Here is a 21747-nt window from a genome sequence, read left to right on the forward strand (position 1 = left end):
ATTAGACCAAGGCTCTGGATTTTGGCCATTCAATGTGCATGATAGACTTCAATCCCAGGAGACAGAAAGTCAGTGTTAAAAATATTGAAACCGAAATGTCTCTGGCTTACTGTGTGCTTAGACTGTGGCACAGAAAACCATAAATGCATAAAACATAATGATAGACTGTGATAAGGGCAATAAAATTTAAAAAATAAGGACAGGTTAAAGTAGAGAGAGTAGTTGAGAAGAGCTATTTTTGGAATGTTTATTAAACACAACTGGAAATACACCTTTGAGGAGATGATATTTGAGTAAAACTCTAAGTGAAATGAACATTGAGTACCATAATTTCTGGTTAAAATGTTCCATAGATAGAAAACCAACACATACAGGGATTTGAAGTAGATGCTTAAGGAATTCAAGAACCTTCTTGTAGACCACAGGGGCAGAAACTGAGTAATCAGAGGCACCGTAGTAGAAGGTAATGGTGGAGGGAAAGGCAGAGACAAAATACAGCCAGTACGATATGCATTTAAAGTACTTTAGATTTTATTTAAATGTTACAGGAACCCAGTGAGGGAGAGTGGCAGGGGAGTAACATGATTTTAAAACAAATACAGTCTCTTGTGTAGGAAAGAGATGATAAGGAAGAAAAAACATTTCAGTTCTGCTTTATCTGTAGCTCTCACCATTCAAATGATGGCAATTCTGCCTTTTAATTGCTCAGCTGAAAACTATAGAGTCATTAATTATACTCTTTTTAACTCAAACCAGTATAAGGGAGTATCCTATCAAGTCCACCTTAAAGCTCTATCCAGAATCTAGCCACTTCTTACACGTCCCCTCTCCCATCCTGCTTTGAATCGCTATCTTCTCCTGCCCAGATCACTGCATTAGCTCTTAACTGAGCTCTTCGCATCTGTCTGTCCTTCTCTACAGTTGTTCTCCAACACGGCAGCCAAAGCATCACTTTAAAGTATAAGCAAAATAACTCACCCACTTGCCAGCAACACTGCTATGCTTCCTATTCACCTTAAGGTAAAAGTCAATGACCTGAGAATGGCATTCATGGTCAGTAACTGCCCCCAGCTCCAGTTTCCTGTCCATCCTCACTGCTTCCCCTTGTCTCCTCCTGACCTGTTAACACCAGCCTCATTAGTAGGATCTGAATAGACCAGGGATTTGGCATTGGGTGCTCCCTCTGCTGTGGACACTCGAGATAGTGGTGTGTCCGGTCACCTCACTCAAACCACTGCCCAGACACTCGCTTTCTCAATGAGACATTCACTCACCATTCTACGTACACTTGAATGGGGAGTCAAAGCAGGGAAGGAACATGGGAGGCTAATGAGATTTCCAGATGAGAAATTTTGGTAGTTTTAACAAAAGAGTCAACTTTGTAATGATAAAAATGTTCATATGCATGATACATATTTATGAGGAACTTAAAAGATTTACTGATATACCAGAAGAAGGCTGAAAGACAAAGAAATGAAAGAAACCATGGATCAAATAAAGAACACTGACAGAAAAGCAAGTTTAATTCTGGGATTAAAAATCAACCACAGGGGAGGTATAGCTCAAGTGGTAGAGCGAATGCTTAGCATACACAAAGTCCTGGGTTCCATCCTGAGTACCTCCTCTAAAAATAAATAAACAAACCTAATTACCTCCCCCACCAAAAACAAACAAACAAGCAAACGAACAAAAAAACAAAAACCACCACCACCAAAAACAAAAAACCAAGCAAAAATCAACCATTAGTTCAGAATATATGAATTTTGAGATGCCACATCAGGTTTGTATGGAAATGGGAACCGGTTTACCTGGTTAGATGCAGGATTAAACTCGTTTGGTATTTTCAGGTCAAGAACATGAAATAAGGGAAATACAGAATTTGAAAATGAATATACAGGTATGCTTTGTAAAAAGGTAAATGGGGACCTGCTGAGGGTGATGAGCAGAGGAGAGGAAGTTCCATCAGATAATTAGAGGTACCTGTTGGTGGTAGAAAAATATACATAATTTCAATATTAGTGTATGTGATTGAGTGAGCTTGAAGTACATGAAGTGATGATCAGAGAGTGTAAACGTTTAAATCAAGGTGTTACAGGGCATGTAATTACGGGTCATGATGGATTAATAGACATGACCATGGGAAATGGACCAAAATTGGGGGGAGGAGGGGAAAAAATCATAAAATAATTGTCAAAGGATTTAAGCAACCAAGATGGGTAGATTTGCAAGATAGATACTGACGTCATGAAGAATGATGACAACAGTGTTAGAGAAAGGGACACAAGCCTGGGGATGGACAGGATCTAAGAGGAGAGGAGATGCTTGAAAGGAACCTTGGGAGAAAGAAACAGAGCTCGAGAGAGAATGGTCCACGGTATAGCCATTGATGAACATGGACAGGCTTTTGAGGCGGAAGAAGAGAAATGGTGTAGATACGGCAACAAATGAATAGAGCCACCCAAGAGGACTACATGTCCTCAGGTTTCAGTCAGAAAAAGAAAGGAAAAAATGCAAAGAGAATGTGACATTGGAAAATTTGCTGCTGACAAAATGAGGTCCTGAGGGAACAGTGGAAAGGGTATTGGATATTGAAGTGTTGGAGGCTGTGCAGAGCAGACTGGGACTAAGATGCATTTGATCAGGTGACCCCTGGAAGATGTAGAGGTTACATGGTGCTAATTCAAACCTTACATACATAGCTCCATACTAACTTCTGTCATGGTGTTTTATTATTTATCATTTACAGAGAAATGAGTAGGTCCGGGACTAATGGAAGAAAGGATTATACATGTATTTTCAAAATGAACCACTAGGGGGCCAGGTGTAAGGGTGACTTCTATATCAGTCCCCGGGGAATAAAAAATTATATTGATAGTGGCAGAAGCTACTCTTGATGGTAAAATGTCAATGGTGTCCCAGATACTTTCAATTGTAGCATAGTTTCAAACCATAATCTGAAATGTTAATAAGTATAATAACAGAAAAAGATGATATTGAAGAATTGAGGGCCACCCTAAAAACAGTGTGAACGTCACTGTAAATTTTGGGGGTATGATTTGGAGTTAAAGTAAATGATGACCAGTAGGGAGGGTTGATGGATATTTGATCTCAATAATTTAGGGCAAATTAGGATTAGAGAACCTAGTTAGAGCTACAGACTAATGTGATTCTTCTAGTCCCCAGGCTTTCAGTCTGTGTTCTTAGAAGATTGTTGCAGGTCAGAGGCAGTGCCTGGGAGGGGTGGGAGGGCAAGGGAGGGAGAGGCCAAGCTCCCTCACAGTCAGAGGAACTGGGCCTTCATTGGTTTTTGAAACTATTCACTTGTGGGGTTCTGGGTTGTGGGGTTTTGTTTTTTTTTTTTTTTGGTGTTTCTTTGTTTTTTAAAGAAAAATTAAAAGTTGCAGATCATGACCAGTCCACTCATTTACACATGAGACAAGAAAGACTAATGAAATGTAATGACTTGTCCTGGGTTATACAGCTGTCAATAGTGTCAGGAACCTGTCCCTTCCGCCTTCCTTTTAAGTCACTTCACTGTGGCTAGTGAGCTCCTGTTTGGCAGTAACTACCATAGCGTATATTTGTTTTTCTTTTAATAATAAATAACATCACCCTGTAATAGTACCTTTTCCGTGGGCTTAAACAATACTGAGATCGCCTGAAACTTCAGAGGCTTCCACCGCACTCACGGTAAAAGCCAAAGCCCTTTGAGCAGCTTGAAGGTCCCTTGCTCCCTCTGCTCCCGTTCCCTCTCTCCCACCGGCCCCCGCACACAGCCTCCTGTCTGGTCTAGCCGCAGGCCCTGCCAGGCCCTTGCACTCGTCCTGTGCCAGGCCTGAAGTGCGCCTGCTCCCTCACCGCATTTATAATTTATGAATGAATGAATGAATTGATGAGCAGAAGTAGGATGTACTACAGTAGAAATGACAGGGCTTTTGTTTTTATTTTGAACACAGGTAGATCAGATGAATAAAACAGTGGAAGTTCTGGGTATTCCACCTGCTCATATCCTTGACCAAGCACCAAAAGCAAGAAAGTTCTTCAAGAAGTTGCCAGATGGCACTTGGAACTTAAAGACCAAAGATGGAAAATGGGTAAAACAGGGAATTTTTTTTTGAGCCTTTATTTCTTTTTACTGAACTGTCTTTAAGCACACTTTTTACTTGAAATTAGTGTTACAGTTAATTGGTTCCATTGGTAACTTAAGTATATATATTTTTTATAGTTTGACCTAAACTATCTGTTACAGACTAGTGTTTGGTTAATCCTCAGGGTTCTCTTTAAGGCTTCATTTTGAAAACTGTATGTCAGTACATATATATATATATTTTTTTTTAATGTGCAGTATATAGTGTATATGTATCCACATGCAATATGTTGTTTATGTGCATATTGTAACAGTTCTACCTAATAAAACTGAAAAAAATGAAAAAAAAACCTGTATGTCTCTGCCTTTTGAGGCAGCTGATCAAATCGCCCTTCCTTGTTTCAATGGTAGAATCAGTAGATTTGGCTTTTGTGTCTTATAGTTTGGGTGTATAGTGAAGTCACAGTTCACAGTAGTGCAGCTGTGAACAGTAGAAGTCACAATTGCAGTAAATGGCTTTTATTTTTTTAAGTTGAGATGAGAGAGAAGGATTTTTGACTCAAGCCGTTTGTGACAAGAATATGATCTGACTGGATGGTCCTTTGATAGATTTCAGATTCCCAGCTTGATGGCATGGATAGCAGGAGTCTCACATCTCCAAAATCTTTGGAAGTGAGGCTTTTAAAATGTTAGGTTTGTTTTAGTAATTTTCAGATACCGAAACTGTGTCAGTCTAAAGGAGTAAATGATGACAATTTTACATCTTGATTTACCTCCTTGTTTTATGTATCTGAAAATAATCGTGTGTTTTGTAATCTAGTTTGTTTCTAGTATAAGATGGATATAACCTATAAATACATGATTGTATGTGATATGTATACCAGACACCCTGTGACTGTAGTTCTGCATTTTTAGCACTTAAGAGGTTGCATTTTCGCTGGTTTTTATTTTGCCCTTGCATTTCAGCGATGCTGCCACCAGGGGTCATTTCCAGTGAACTGAAGGTGATGTTCGCTGTACTTCACCTTCAGCTATGCAGTCTTAACTTTTAATACCAATTTTTTTTAGAATATTAAAAAGAAATGTAGTTGTCTTTCACAGCTGATTTGTAACTTACTGCATTCTGCCTCATTGTCTAAAGTTTCAGGCAGTGCAATATCCGGCAGCTAAATGATACCTGCTCCACATAAAGAAAGGATGGAAAATGCCAAGCAGACATCCTGAGCCCTTTGGCCTTTGTCCACATAGCTTATCAGTCATGGCCCCTTTTCCCACTGAACCAGAGCACAGCCTGGGACTCCTCCTTAGCTTCACCAGCGTTCAGAGTAGCTCCTACCAGTTGATTTTAATTAGCGTGGAGGATATGAGGCCTCTTTAATGTGTTTATCTCTCTGTGATACAGGCTTCTGCTTCTTTCTCCAATTTGAAGTTTTTTGCCTACTTCTGCTAGTTCTTCCCTTTTTCTAAATGAAACATTCATCTCATTCCATTTCCCTAATCTCTGCTTTAGGAAAACCACAGTTAACTATGGGCTGTAACCTATCATTTCTCCAAAACTGGGCTATAATAATTATTATTTTAAATTATTTTGGGGGGCATTTCAAAAAAGAGTAGATAGATCTTTTCCCTTCTTAAAATTGAAAGTATCTTAACCTACATTTAATACATACTAATTATAGATTTTATGAGATTTTCCTGAGCTGCAATTAGCAACTGACTTAAGAAAATTAATTTTTAAAAGTGTAAAATAATTATTTCTCTCTAAACAGAAATAAATTTTTAACAACAAAAAAATCAAATCCATAACCAAACGATTACGTTGTGACGGATGCACTAGGGGTTCTAACCGTAAGTATAAATAGAAGTGCATGCACTGTCAGCGGGTATGTTTGTGTGGTTTATTTCCTTAGTGACTTTATTTTTACTCCTAATTTCTCATTTTATGTTTCAAGAGCCCATTTTTGCTTCCTAGTAATGAAATTCATATTTACTATGTATTTTTTTCCTTTGGTGGGGAAGGAGGATGAAGAATTAAGACTGGAAATTATGCTGTTTTATTGAAGTATAATTTATATACAATAAGATACGCATTATTTTAAATGTTCACTTTGTTGAGTTTTAACTTATATACAGCAGTGTATCCACTACCTAAAAAACTATTTCCGCCACCTCAGAAGTTCTCTTGTGACCCTTTTCTGTCATCCCACCCTCTCTCTGATTTCTGTAATTATAAGTTAGTTTTAACTATTTCTTAAGCAAAATTCATGTCAATGGAATCTATAGTATTTATTATTTTGTTTTGTTCACTTAACAGACATTGTTTTTGAAGATTCATCCATATTGTTGTGTGTCTAAGAGGTTATTCCTTTTAATTGCATTGTAGTATTTCTCTGAATGGAAATACCGTAATTTATCTGTATTTACCTCTCAGTGGTTGGCTGGGTTGTTTCCAGTTTAGGACTATTACAAATAAGGCTGCTGGGAACATTTTTTATAAATCTTTTGTGCACATGTTTTTATTCCTCTGGGGTCACTACTTAGAAGCAGAGTGACCAGGTCATTAGGGTATATGTGTGTTCACCTTCACAAGAAAATACCAAATAGTCCCCCAAAGTCTTATCATCTTATCCCCCCTGCATGTGAGTCTTCAGTTGTATGACATCCTCACCATTTGATATGGTTGTTTGGTTTTTTTTATTTTAGCCATTCTAATCGGTATATATCAGTTTTCATTTGCATTGCCTCGCAACTAATAATGTTGACACTTTTTCTTGTGCTCATTAGCCATTCATATATCTTCTTTTGTGACAGTCTGTCCAGTCTTTGGCCTGTTTGTTATAGGAATGTTTAATTATTGAGTTGTAGGAGGTTTTTTTTTAACATATAATGGATATAAGCCTTTGTCACATATATGTGACAAGTATTTTTTCCCAGACTGTGAGTTGCCCATTTATTTGCTTAGTTGTAGTTTTTGATTAACAGAAAATGTTAGTTGACAAAATAAAATTTGTCAACTCTTTTTTATGAACAATCTTTACCTTCCTCAAGTTTGTGAAGAGACTCTCCTTTGAAGGTCGTTCGTTTTGATTCTAGCTTTTACGGTCAGAGTTCATGGTCTATCTTGAATTCATTTTTGAGTATGGGATGGGGATATAAGAGTTGAAGTTCATTTTGCTCACATGCTTAGCACTAAGTTGTTGATCTGATTTGGCACATTTATCCAAAAGCAATCAATCTTTTGTGTGGGGATCTTTATTTGGACTCTGCTGTTTCATTGGTCTGTCTGTCCTTGAACCAGGGCCACATTGCTGATTACTGTGGCTCTGTGATAAGTCTCTAATTCAAGTGGTATAAGCCCACCAGCTCTTCTCTTCTGTTTCAAAATTGTTGGGGTTTTCCCCCTCTAGGTCCTTTCTATTTACATAGTAAAGTTTAGGATCAGCTTATAAATTTGTATATAAAGTCCTGCTGGAAGTTTCATTAGGATTGCACTGAGATTCCATTCAGGAGAATGGACATCGTAACAATAGTTACTCTTCTAATCTATGAACATGGTTTATCCATTTATTTAGGTCTTAAATTTCTCTTAGCATTTTGTAGCATTTAGTGCAGAAGTCTGGCTCTAAATTTGTTCAATTTATTTCTAAGTTTTAAATTTTGAGGGGTATTTTAAATGTCATTATTTTTAAAATACCATTTCTAATTTTTCATTGCTAATATGTAGAAATACAGTAGATTTATGTATATTGACTTCGTGTCTTAACACCTTGCCAAATTCACCTGTTCTAGGGTTTTTGTTTGTTTGTTTGTTTGTTTGTTTTTGGGATTCTGCAGACTTTTGTTAAATAATTAAGTCCTCGTGAATGAACAGTTTCATTCTCTTAATCTGTATGCCTTTATTTCTTTTTATTTTGTTATACTGACTTAGGATCTCCATATATTGAATAGTAATGATGAGAACAGACATTTTTCCATGTACTGAGCCTTAAAGAAAAGTCATTCAACATCAGTGACATTAGTTGTGTATTTTTCATAGCCCTCTATCAAGTTGAAGGAGTGATTTTTTTTATGTTTGATATTTTGAGAGGTGTTTTTTAATTTGTTTTTTTAAATCATGAATGGGTTTTGAAAGGTGTCACATGGCCTTTCATGTATCTGTAGACATGATTTGAAAGCTGTTTGCTTGGTTATAATGGAAGTACTGGGGACGGAACCCAGGACCTTGTATGTGCTAAGCATGCACTCTACTACTGGTCATGATTTTTTTTCTGTTTTGTGGTGAAGTACATTAATTAACTTTTGTAATAATTCAGGTCGTGTTGTGGTAAGCCACACTTACTTTTGGTATGCTATCCTGTTACATGTTGCTGGGTTCAGTTTGCTGGTCTGTTGATAGGAGACTAGTTTCTTTGTAGTTAAGTGGATTTTTGTCTAAAATTTTGTAATATTTTCATTACATTTTGATTTTAGGATCATGCTGGTCTCAAAACTATTGGGAAGTATTCGTTCCTGGTTTTTCTGAAAGACTTTGTATAAAACAGGCGTTACTTCTTTTGTAAAGGTTTAACGGAGTTAGTGGAACTTAGCACAGCCTGGGATGTTCTTTATTGATTGTAGTTGACATATTTTGTAAATATATAGCTACTTTTGAGTCAATTTGGGTAGCTACGTATTTCAAGAAACTTGTCCTTCTCATCTAGGTTGTTGGGCTTGTTATAAAATTACCCATAATACTTTGTAATTGTCTCTTTAATTTCTGGAGGATCTGGTAGTGATAGTCTGTCTTTTATTCCTGATATTGGTCATTTGTGTTTTCTTTCCTTTTTTCTCTATTAGTCTTGCTTGGGGTTTATCAGACTTGTGAGTTTATTAATCTTTTCAAAGTACTGGCTTTCGATTTTTCTCATACTCTTAGTCTAACTTCTTTCCCATTGATTTTCCCTCTGTTATTTCCTTTTTTCTCCTTACTTTAGGTTGACTTTGGTTTTTTCAAGCTTCTGAGTGTGGAAAAACTTTCTTCTTTTTCTGTAGCTTTTCATGGTATAGATTTCCCTCTAAGCCCTGCTTTAGCTGCATCCTACAGTTTTTGATATGTTATGTTTTAACTCATTTATTCTGAAATGTTTCTAATTTCTCCTGTGATTTCTTTATTGGCTGATTATTTAGAATGTTATGTAATTTCAAAGGTCCGATGATTTTTAAAGATAACTTATTTTTACTGATTTCTAATAGAGTATCATTGTGGTCAGAAAACATGATTTTACTCCTTTACAATCCATTGAGACTTGTTTTATACATAGCATGTAATCTGTCTCGGTGTGTGTTTCATGTACACTTACATTTGTTTGGTGTAGTGGTCTATAAATGTCAGTATAGGTCAGGTTGTTTGATATTTTTCTTTACATCCTTTGCATCTTTGTATATTTGTTGTATCAATAACTGAGAGGAGTGCATAATCTTCAGTAATAATTCTGGATTTGACTTAATCTTATCTTAGTTGCTGTTTCTTTTTTGAAGCTCTCTTAATAGGTATATCCGTTTAGTATTATTAGGACTTAGTGATAAATTCAGTCTTTTATCCCCATGAAGTGTTTCTCTCTATCTCTACTGATGGTTTGTCTTTAAGTCTACTCTGTCTGATACTACTGCAGCTGTACCAGCTTTCTAATTCTTAACATTTTCATAGTATATATTTTCTACCCTTTACTTTAAACCTGTTCATACTTTTATATATAAAGTATGACTTGTCTACAACATGTAGTGGAGTCATGCTTTCTAACCCAATCAGTATCTTTCTTTCACAATGAATATTTGGCCCATTTAGTATTTCACAGGTTTGGATTTTAGACTGTTCTCTTATTTGTGTTCTGTTCTTCTTCCCTGTTCTTTGTTTCCTGTTCCTTCTTTCCTGACTTCTTTTTTGAGTGGAGTACTTTTTCATATTTTATTTCATCTTCTCTTACTGCCTTTTTAGCTATTCCTCTTTGTGTAATTTTTAATGTTGCTTATTATGTGCATTTTGACTTGTCAGTTGACCTTAACAGGATATTAGATCACTTGATAAACCATGTAATAATCGTGTGCTGCTATCTGACCCTTCCACGCTTATCATTGTGTAGCGCTTGTCATAATCCTCACAACACATCAGCTGCTTAAGTTAAAAAGAACTTTTTAAGGAGATTTAAAAAGACATGAAAAATAAAGATAATAAGAAGTTCTTTCTTTTGACCCATATAGTTAGTTCTTCATTTCTTTCTGCGGTTCCTGATTCCCTTCTGGTATTATGTTCCTTCAGCCTGAAGAACTTCCTTTAACTTTTTGTGTTACAATGAATAACTTCTGTTGATTAATTGTCTCACCAGTTGTTTGCCTGAAAATATGTTTATTCACTTTTATTTGGGGGAAAGTACTGTCCATAGATACGGAAATTTCAATGGATGTAGAATTCTAGGCTTACATTTTGGCAAAAGAGATGATGGTATAACATTGTTTACAGATGTTAATGATGTTTTTTTCTGTATTACGTTATTTCTAAAGAGAAGTCATTGGTTTTTCTAAGCATTGTTCTCTTTATAAAATATTTCTCTTCTCCCTGGCAGATTTTTCTTTTCTTTTCTTTTTTTAATGTTTGAGTTTTCAGCAATTGACTATTAGGTCCTTCTGTATAGTTTTCTTTACAGTTATTTTCCATGGACTTTGCTAAGTTTGTTAGATCTGTGCGTTGATCTCTTTCATCAGTTTTTTTTTTTTAAATTAAAGCTCAGACATTATCTTTTCAAATGTTTGTTCTGTTTCACTCTCTCTTCTAATTCTCCAATTAAATGTATGGTGCTCAGTATTATCTCAGAGGTCTCTGTTCGGTTTACTCCTTTTGTTTTCCTTTTGTGTGTTGGTTTGGTTAATTTTTGTTTGTTTAGTTGTGGGGGGTATTGGATGATTCTTTTTGCTCTGTCTTCTAGTTCTGTTTTTCTTCTGCTGAACCCAGTCTGCTGTTAAAAATCATTAAATGAATTCTTCATTTCTGATACTGTATTTTTTAGTTCTGAAATTTTCACATTTTTATTTACCTTTTTTTTTTTAATAGTTTTAATTTTCTCTTCTGAAACTCCCCAACTGTCCACACACGTTATCTGCCTTTTGAACTAAATTCTTCTTATCATGGTTTTAAATGCCTTTCTGCCAGTTTCAACATTTGGGTCATTTATTTATGTGGGTTTTCTACAGTTTTTTTCACTTGATTATGGACCCAGTTTTTGTTTCTTATGTCTGGAATTTTTTTTTAATGTATGCTGGACTTTGTGTCTTTAAGAACAGTTGAGGTGGAAGTGAATCCTGGTTCCCTGTAGAAAGAGGCATGCCTCTCGCTCTCCAGACCATGAGTGTGAAGAGACTGAGTCAATTTCTTTTGTAGTTTAGCTGAATCTGGGCTTTGTTTGTTTTGTTTGTTTGACTTAGATTCTATTCTCCGCTGTCTTCATAGGTTTTAAGCAGTGTTTGTGGAGACTGGATGGATCTTTTATATGTGTTGACCAGCCAGCAGCCCATTCCTAACTTCTTGTGCTTCAGGGCCATCTGTGCCCATCCGGCTGCTCCGGCCCCAGCTTTGCAGAGCCCTGGGGGATCCTCTCCGGGTCTCTGCCTGTCCCACTCTTCAGCCTAGCCACACGTAGCTGTTAGAAGTTGGTTTGGAGTTGGGCTGGGTTCTCCTTCATCAGATCTGTGGCGTTTGCTCTTCTCCCACCGTAAGTCTCTTCTCTCCCAGGAAAGGCTTTTCATTTTCTAGAATTTAGTTAACTGTGGTTTCTTTAGTCCTTAGCTCTCTGATGGGTTTTTAAAAAGCAGTGATTTTGTGGTTTGCCTGTTTGGCTTGTTCTTGATTTTTAGAGTAAGAGCTATGGTCTCTTGCAAATTTCTACATTCTTCTTAGAAACAAAACTCCACTGATACTATTCTGAGTAAATTCAGTAGTCTTAGGGATTTTAAAGGTTATATTGTTATTTGTTGAAAAATGAGTTTCCAGAAAATCTCAGTGCATGTTAAGACAATTTATTATCAAACATATTTTCTAAAGGGAGGCATAAATAATTTGCTTTCAACTTATCTGAATAGGAGCAGGGAGAGTTAGACCTGGGATTCTTTATTAGGAGTGATCCCCACAGCTTTAGTGAGCCGCGGTTACTGAGGAAGTACACCTGAGTTCACAGGTGCGTCGGGCAGAAAAGAGGTTCGCCTCCCCCCCCCCCCCCGGGCTGGGGCAGAGGCTGGCACGCTGCCTTTGCACAGGACCCCGTTGTAAAGCTTTAGGCTTCGTGGGCTTCTGTTACGTATTGTTACTTGGCTTTGTTTTTCACAGTCTTTAAAAATGAAAAAACCGTTCATAGCTGAAGCTGTATAAAAACAGAATCTGGGCCAGGACGTAGTTTGCTGATCCCTGGGCTAGATGATCTTTATAGTCGTTTTTGGTCTCAAAATTATTTTGAATTTCTCCGAACTACAGTGCATTCAGAATAGTAATGTGTGAAAATACAGAGGCTCTAACTATAAAGCATTCTTTTTAATAAAGGCCTCAACATATCATACAGGTAAACATATTTGATGTTATGTAGGCTTTTACATATTCCATCAAATTTAAAGGAAGTCTTTTCATCTTTCTTTTTAGGAGTGTAAACCACCAGGAACCCATAAACTTCATAATATTCTTGGAGCAGAAACAGGAGGACCTGGTGGGCGTCGTGCTGGGGAATCGGGTCATACATAGCTGACTGCTTGAAGTCCAAAGACCTCATTTTAAGGATGCTTGATTATGACCCCAAAGCTCGAATTCAACCTTACTATGCCCTGCAGCACAGTTTTTTCAAGAAGACAGCTGATGAAGATACAAACACGAGTAATAGTGTGTCCACAAGCCCCAGCGTGGAGCAGTCGCAGTCTTCGGGCACCACCTCTAGTACGTCTTCAAGCTCAGGTCGGTTCTTTTGAGATTAATTAGGCTTTGATGTGTTTACCCTTTTCTTTACAAAGTGGGGGTTATTTTAAAGTGTTTTTAAGGTTTGTTAATGGGTAGGGAAGAACTATTTGCCCTAAATCTGTTCTTTGTGGCTAGTAAAAAAAAAAGTCACCTCCCCTAAAGCTCCAACACTTAGTTATATGTGTCAATAAATGCTGCTTGGGAACAAAATCAAAATTTTAAATTGTTTTTAAAATAGAAATACTTGGTCTACATGCTTGAGTTTTCCCGATGTAACCAAACTCGGTTATATTTTAGTTCAGTGGTTGATGCGAAAGGCCACAGAGAATTGGATGCCTTCCTGGTATACTTTCGCGTTAATAGAAATTTTTTTGGTGACATAGTTCCAGTTTTAATGTTACAGTTGCAGGATATGTACTTGGACAGAATTAACTTTCAACTCACAAGGTGTGTTGCGCTGTGATACTTTAGGTGGATTGTCGGGGACGAGCAGCAGTGGGAGAGCCAGGTCGGACCCGACGCAGCAGCAGCAGCGGCACAGCGGCGGGCGCTTCACCGCCGCCGTCCAGGCCATGGACTGCGAGACGCACAGCCCGCAGGTGGGCCCTGGCGCCGCCCTTCACCCCATGACTGCCGTGCCCGGGGGGGGGGGGGGGGCAGCACTGGGCGCCAGGTGACTTCTGAATGATTGTGTCATTTACTCTGCAGAGCCGTACCTTCCTCGTTTATAAGGCATTCTAATTTATTTCTGACTGAAGATGCGCATCCCTGTTTAGAAATAGCTAACATTTATTAAGCGCATACCAGCCATTGCTTCAAGTGTTTTTTCCATGTTTATTCATTTACCGTGGCAGCATTTTGAGCCTCACACAGTGTGGATTTTCATGTTACGTTGGGAACTGAGACTTCATGGGTTAAGTAACTTCCTGAGGCTCATCTTAATTACTGCACTCTCTGCCTCCCGTGGCCTTTGATCACGGACAGGCCTAGATTCTGAATCAGAATCTGATTCTGAATTGTGGTTTGATTTTCACCTCCATGTTGTTTTGTTTCGTTTTTTGTTTTTTAAAGCTGTTAAAGAGGATCTAGTTAAGTAAATTTTTTAAGGGGTGAAGCAGATGGTGGTAGTAAAAATATTCATTAAATACCGTTTGTAAAATAATAAGTTAATTCATGCTGAGTACTGCATAGTGGTGTTTTATAACAAGAAGCCAGTATATTATTTGATGAGTGAAATAAAACTGAAGTTGATGAACACCAGCCCCCGTCCCCGGTGCAGAAATCTGCGTGTGCAGCTGTCTGCTCATGGTCACCAGCCTTCCTGGGCAAGCTTTCCTGGTTCTCCAGCCATCATCTCTCTCCCGTTCTCTTTAATAATTGTTTCAAACCCTCCTTCTCCTCTTAGAAACCTTTGGTCTTGCCTTCTCTGTTCTCTCTCACTCGTCACTGTGTAAGGAACAGTCTTAGGAAAGGGACTCCTCACTGTGTGTCACCAGTCTCCGTTTGTCCCGTCCATGTCTCTCCTTGTCTGCAGCCCCTGCTCGTCCCCAGGTCTCCCGTCGGAAGCAAAACCTTTCCCTGGCCCATGTCTTTCTCACCCCACATTTCTGCTTCCTGAGGGCTCTGTCTTGTCCCCCTTACCAGCTCCTCAGCTCGCCCCAGCTGGGCTGCCTCCCGGCTCCAAGAGCTGCTCCTGCAGGGTCACCAGTGTTGGTCACGAGGTGTCCAGACGGCACACGGTCACTTCGCTCTGTTCCTCACTCACATTGACAACACTGGCTTGCCCCTGCTCTTTGAAGCTCTCTCCTCCGTCTTACTTGTCCCTTGTCCCACCCCGTCCCGCCCCCGCCGTCTCCTTTCTGGATTCTCCTCTTGCTCCCACCCTGTGCCCCTCTCCCTCACCTGACACACTTCCTGATCACCTCACAGCTCTCACCAGTGACCGCAGCAACCGTCCTGAGGCACATCACTTCCATCTTTATTGCTGCTCTACATGTCACTCCTGAGCCTCATGCCTTTACTTCTAATCATTTACTGTCAGTATCGCTTTGAAAGGCTCCACAACACGACGCTCCAGATGCGGCCCGTGAACTGCTGCCATCATTTCCACGTCCACCGCCGCCCTCCTGCCCTTACCTGTTCTTGGTGCAAATGGCCCTGAACTCACCCTTTTGCTCAGGTCGTACACCTGGCGCCTGGGGACTTGATCCGGACTCCTCTCTCCCTCACGCCTACAGCGAATCAGAGGGTGGAGAGCGTGCGTTCTGAATAGCCTGTGTGTGTTTTTATTCTCCCCACCTCACTTCACCCCCTTGCGACAACCATCTCTAGTTTATCTGATTAGAAAGACTATTCTGACTGGTCCTCCACCGTCCAGTTTCATTCACCAGTCTATCCCGTTCTCTTCTCTGCAGCCGAGTCAGTGTTCGGTCAAGCAGTCTGATCCAGCTCTTGCCCCTGCTTTCAGCCAGTTCTTGGCCTTCTCTCGTACTGAAAAAGAGTTTAGACTCCTTAGGGAGGTTACCGTGGCTCCGGTGGTCCGGCCCCTCCGCAGGCCGCTCATCCTCCTCTCTGGTCTTACTGGATGCTCTTCACTTTTTGGAATATAAAATGTGTGTTCTCGCTCACGTTTCTCCCGTCGTCTGCAATCAGCCTGGAGTGCTCCTTTCCTCTGGCCTTGCCTTGGTAACTACTGTGTATCCTGCGGGTCTTAAATATCTCTGCCAAAGGCTTTCCCTGATTCTCTAGAACAACCTTCCTTCCTTCTTCCCTTTCTCCCTCTAAATACAGTAAATGCTGCAAACACACAAAACCATCCTGGGCATAGCGCAAGCCACCTGCCCCCCCCCCCCCCCCCGTGTGTAACAGATGTCAGTGTTGTGCCTTATTTGCCTCAGCTCTTTTCTTATTTAATTTTTGAATAGTTGATACATTCACATGGTTTAAATTAAACAAAAGAGGATTCAGTGAGCCGTCTTCCCTTCTGTGTCCTCTAGCCACCCAATTTCTAAATTAATGTTACCAGCTTTATGTATCCTTTTTGAGATATTTTATACACATGCAAGCAAATACAAATACATATTCTTCACCTAACCTTTGTACACAGACGGTAGCGTACCATGCACACTGTTTCACACCTGGTTTTCTATTTTAACATGTTACACATATATTTAAAAAATTTATATGTATATATATATATATATATATGGATCTTTCTGTATCATTACATAGAGAGCTTTTTCATTCTTCTTGTTTTTTTAAGTCACAGTATTCCATTGTTTAGATATTCTGTAAGTCGTATCAGTAGCTCATATTAGCTTATTTCAGTCTTTTTTACTATCACAAATAATGCCATAATAAATAACCCTATATATAGATCATCCACACATGCAGTTTGTCTGTGATAAAAATTCCTGGACGTGAAATTGCTGGGTCAAAGAATAATGTGGTTTGTCATTTTGTTGTTGCCAAGTTGCCCTCCATGTAGTTTTATCAGTTTAGCTTCCCAGTAACAGAGTTCGGAGACACAGTCAGTGCGATCACCTTTGGCAAAGTCTGAAATGAAAAGTGGTGCTGGACAGAGTATAGTTATATTTTGTTCATTTCTTCTTATGCATGAATTTTGAGTAGCTTCATTAATTATTTTAAGTTTTTTTTAATTGAGATATAGTCATTTTACAATGTTGCGTCAAGTTCCAGTGTAGAGCACGATTTTTCAGTTACGTATATATGCATTCATTGTTACGTTCTCTTTCACTGTGAGCCACCACAAGATCATGTATATATTTCCCTGTGAGTAGCTTCATAATTTAAAAACCATTAGTGTTTTCTGAGAACTTTCTGTTTTTCTACTGGATTATTTTCAATAGTATTTCTGAAATTTTGATTCTGAGACCACCTTCATTGAGTAAATACTTAATGATCTGTGCTAGCTACTGGTGCTAAAGACACAGTCTTTGCCTTCCTAGCGCTTACAGTGACACAGTTAATAAACAAAACCTAATGTAATAGAGAATAGCTGTTTTTTGGGTGGACTATATTAATTCAAGTAGGCCCAACTGATAGCAGATCAGTAGACCCCCAAAATATGGTAGCTAAAGGAATAAAAGTACTCTTTTTTATGTAATAGTCCTGCATGGGTATTCAGGTTAGTGGTGTGGCTCTCCCCTACCATCCTGTGACTGCCCATCCCCGAGGGCCTGGTTGTCTGCTGCCTCCAGCAGGCGAAGGACCTGGGAGGTATTTTAAGGGCCAGATCTGGCCATGACATAGGGACTTTCATTCATATTCCTTTGACTAAAACAGTCACATGGCCATGTCTTGTACAGGGGAGGCTAGTATATGGAGTGCAGTCATGTGCTCAGGAAGAAGAATATGTTTTTTTGAGGACAGCTAGTAGCCTCTGCTGCAGACGTTGGGGCAGCATTAGCCGTGGCGGTGAGGGGAGACTCTGAAACTGAATGGGTGAGGAAGAAGCATCCAAGCAGAAATTAGAAATCAGAGCATTGTAGGCAGAAGGGAACAGTAAGGACAAATATCCTGAGGGATTTGAAAGATTTTGACCAGGTGGAGGAATAGAAGGAAGACCCTGTATAGTTGGAGCCCAGGTGGCTGGAGGGAAAGGTTGGAGAGATGAGCATTGTACAGATTGTGCAGGTTGCACATGGGTTTGGGATTGTTCTGTTTATCCATTCATTCGTTGGTGGACACTTAGGTTGTTTCCATGTTTTTGCTATTGTAAATAATGCTGTAGTGAACATGGGGGTACATGTATCTTTTGAAGATAGTATTTTTGTTTTCTTCAGATAAATACCTAAAAGGAGGGTTGCTGGATATGGTCATTTTGTTTTTAATTTTTTGATGAACCCCCATACTATTTTCCACAGTGGCTGCCCCAGTTAATATTCCACCAACAGTGGGATTCCCTTTTCTCCACATCCTTGCCAACATTTGTTATTTGTTGTCTTTTTGATAGTAGCCATTCTAGCAGGTGCGAGAGGATATCTGTCATGGTTTCGATTTGCATTTGCCTGATAATTGATGGCGTTGAACATCTGTTCTTGTACCTGTTGGCCATCTGTGTGTCTTCTTTGAAACATGTCTATTAAGATCTGCTCATTTTTTAATTGGATTGTTTGGGTTTTTGCAGTTGAGTTTTAAGAGCTCTTTATATATTTTGGATACGGCCCCTTATCAGAGACACGATTTACAAATGTTTTCTCTGAGGCAGTAGGTTGCCTTTTCATCTTGTTGGTTCCTTTGCTGTGCAGTAGTGTTTTAGTATGATGTAGTCCCATTTGTTTATTTTCGCTATTGTTGCTTTCGCTTTGGTGTCAGATTCAAAACATCATCACTAAGACCTGTGTCAAAGAGCTTACCACCTATGTTTTCTTCTGAGAGTTTTATGATTTCAGGTCTTAGGTTCAAGTCTTTAATCCATTTTGAGTTAATTTTGGGGTTTGGTACCAGATAGTGGTTGAGTTTCATTCTTCTTGTATGGCTATCTAGTTTTCCCAACACAGCTTGTTGAAGAGACTGTCCTTTCTTCATTGTATATTCTTGGTTCCTTTGTCATCAGTTAATTGACCATATATGCGTGGGTTTATTTCTGGGTTCTCTGTTCTGTTCCATTGATCTATGGGTCTGTTTTTATGCTATACTCTACTGTTTTAGTGCCTATAGCTCTGTATTATAGTTTGAAATCACAGAGCATGATGCTTCCATCTTTGTTGTTCTTTCTCAAGATTGCTCTGGCTATTCAGTGGTTTTTTTGTGGATTACAAATTTTAGAATTATTTGTTCTCTATTTTTTTGAAAAAGACCACTGGAATTTTGCCATAGGGATTGCACTCAATCTGTAGATTGCTTTGGGTGGTTTGGACATTTTAACAACATTGATTCTTGCCATCTGCGAGCATGAACTATCTTTCCATTTATTTTGTCTTCTATTTCTTTTATTAGTGTCTTGTTTTCAATATACAGGTCTTTCACTTCCTTGGTTAAATTTATTTCTAGGTATTTTATTCTTTTTGATGCCATTGTAAATGGGATTGTGTTCTTTATTTCTCTGTTTGGTATTTCCTTAGTAGTGTACAGAAATGCAGCAGATTTCTGTTATTGATTTCGTACCCCACAACCTTACTGAATTCATTTATTAGTTCTAACAGGTTTTTGATGGAGTCTTTATAATATCATGTCATCTGCAAATAGTGACCATTTTACTTCTTCATTTCCAATTTGGATGCCTTTTATTTCCTTTTCTTGCCTAACTTGGATTTGTGCTTTTAAAAAAGAATTATTCTTCCTATTCTTTGGCGAGTGGTTTGGAAAAAGGCAAGGATGGAAGACGGGAGTTGATTGATTTAGGAGGCTGTTGTATTAGTCTGGGCAAGAGATTGGTAGTGGCCTCATCTAGGGTCAGGTTTTGGAGATGGAGAAGAGAGGCCGGACTGGGCTCTGGTTTGGAGGTGGCTTCAGTAGTGCTCACTGGCTGTCTGAATTGGAGGGATGGTCGTGCAGCTGGATGAGTAGTAGGGCTTTTATCAAAACAGGAAAGATGGAGAGGGGAGGGGCTTTAGGGGGACAGTGAAGAATTCCTTTGGGACCCATCAGAAATATTTACGCTATGGGCCTTTCCAGAAAAAGTTTGCTGACGCCTGGCATAAGCAGTGCTCCCAAGGAAAGAAGGTGGCCAGTAAAATATATGAGCCTGTTTATGGGTATAACTTGCTGAAGATTTCATAGTAAAATGTTTTTTACCCTTGAACGTATTTGGAAGTTTGTGTTACAGAACTATCTAACACATTAAAGTTTCAAAACCCTCTAATTAATGTAAATGCTAGTGTTGTAGCCTTTCATTGAAGATTGAAACTTGGCAGCGGTACTCTGAATAAATCCTCTTAAAATCTGTTCTTCCAGGTGCGCCAGCAATTTCCTGTTCCCCTTGGTTGGTCAGGCACTGAAGCTCCCACACAAGTCACTGTTGAAACTCATCCCGTTCAAGGAACAGCCTTCCATGTAGCCCCTCAACAGAATGCATTGCATCATCACCATGGAAACAGTTCCCAGCACCACCATGGACAACAAGCCTTGGGTAACCGGACCAGGCCAAGGGTCTACAGTTCTCCAACAAATAGCTCCTCTACCCAGGATTCTATGGAGGTTGGCCATTGTCACCACTCCATGACATCCCTGTCCTCCTCAACTACTTCTTCCTCCACATCTTCCTCCTCTACTGGCAATCAAGGCAGTCAGGCCTAGCAGAACCGCCCAGTGGCTGCTAATACCTTGGACTTCAGACAGAATGGAGCTATGGACGTTAATTTAACCATCTACTCCAATCCCCGCCAAGAGACTGGCATAGCTGGACATCCAGTGTACCAGTTTCCTGCTAATACAGGTCCTGCGCATTACCTGACTGAAGGACATCGGACAGTGAGGTAAGGGGCTGACAGAGAACAGTCCCCCATGACAGGAGTTTGTGTGCAACAGAGTCCTGTAGCTAGCTCGTGACTAAATTGAAACTTGAGTTTGTTTCTTGTGTGTTTTTATAGAAGTGGTGGTTTTTTTTCCCAAAAAATAAAATGCAAAGCTGCTTGAATCAGGAGATTAACACACTGAACCGCTACAAGAGGGCAAAGCTGACTTTTTTTTTTTTTTAACTTGGAAAGATTGCAAAGGGACAATGAAGTTTTTAAAAGAGCCATGTCCAAACCCATCTTCATGGATAGCTCAGAGGTGTCCTCTTTTTGCCTCCCTCATTTTAACCTGCCAGTGGGGTTTTTTTATCTTTCTATTCCACAAAAGTTACTGTTCCGATGTTGGTCTTGATCATTTGCCAACTAATTTTAAAATAAAAGGCACTGCATATAATTTGCATAAAGGGCCCCAAGAGGGTGTTTTTTTTTCCCCGTTTGTTTTTCCTTTTTTTTTTCTTTCCAGTTTTGTTTTGTTTTTGTTTTGTTTCAGGTTGGGGGTGGGACATTTGGATTTTTTAAGTCCTCCAAACACACTTGGTCACGGAAACGCAGTCCTGTCAGGAAGAGGGACCTCCAGCTCATGCAGCATCCATCACCCTCAGCTGTATGGAAGGGATGGTGGTATTGGTGTTTGAAAGGCATGGTAAGCGTCTCTGTTCTTTTATTTATGTCGCGTTGGGATTAGCAGCAATATTATCAGAAGACATTTCCCATTACAACTGGGTCATTTATGTAAGAACACGAAAAATTTAGCTTGTCTTGTTTAGGTGAGGTGTGTGTAATGGGTCTTCCTGCTTTCTTGCTGTGCAAGAAGCCTAGTGGTCAAATGGGTGGGAAACAGATTTCTGATTTCTTTGATCCCTGGAAGAGTTCAGGTGTGTTTTGAGTGAAGGGTGATTTTATTAAATCAGAAAGGAGTGGACTTTCCAGCTGACCGAGGACAGTGTAATGGCCTTAGCTTGAGTGTCTTGAGCCAGAAGCAGGTTGAGAAAGAATTAGAGCAGAGAGGTGTTTTAAGAGCCATTTGAGGCTGGACGTCATGTTTTCAACCTGTGTGAAACCTCCACCAGGAGCTTCAATATTGTAAAACACACATTCAGGATATTGCTAGCAGAATGAATGAACTAATTTCAATGAATGGTATCCTATTTTGTACCATGATTTCAAAGACCTTGGGTATTGTGTGTGATGTCAGTGAGCTGCTCCAGCACCGT

At 39.3% G+C, this 21747-nt stretch overlaps 1 pseudogene; it reads left to right on the forward strand.

Annotated features, from left to right (window-relative positions):
* Positions 1 to 2244: 2244 nt before the first annotated feature.
* Positions 2245 to 20988, forward strand: LOC141575757 (dual specificity tyrosine-phosphorylation-regulated kinase 1A-like; annotated as a pseudogene).
* Positions 20989 to 21747: the final 759 nt, after the last annotated feature.

This window comes from Camelus bactrianus, chromosome 32 (assembly GCF_048773025.1).
Source record: "Camelus bactrianus isolate YW-2024 breed Bactrian camel chromosome 32, ASM4877302v1, whole genome shotgun sequence".
Lineage (NCBI taxonomy): Eukaryota > Metazoa > Chordata > Mammalia > Artiodactyla > Camelidae > Camelus > Camelus bactrianus.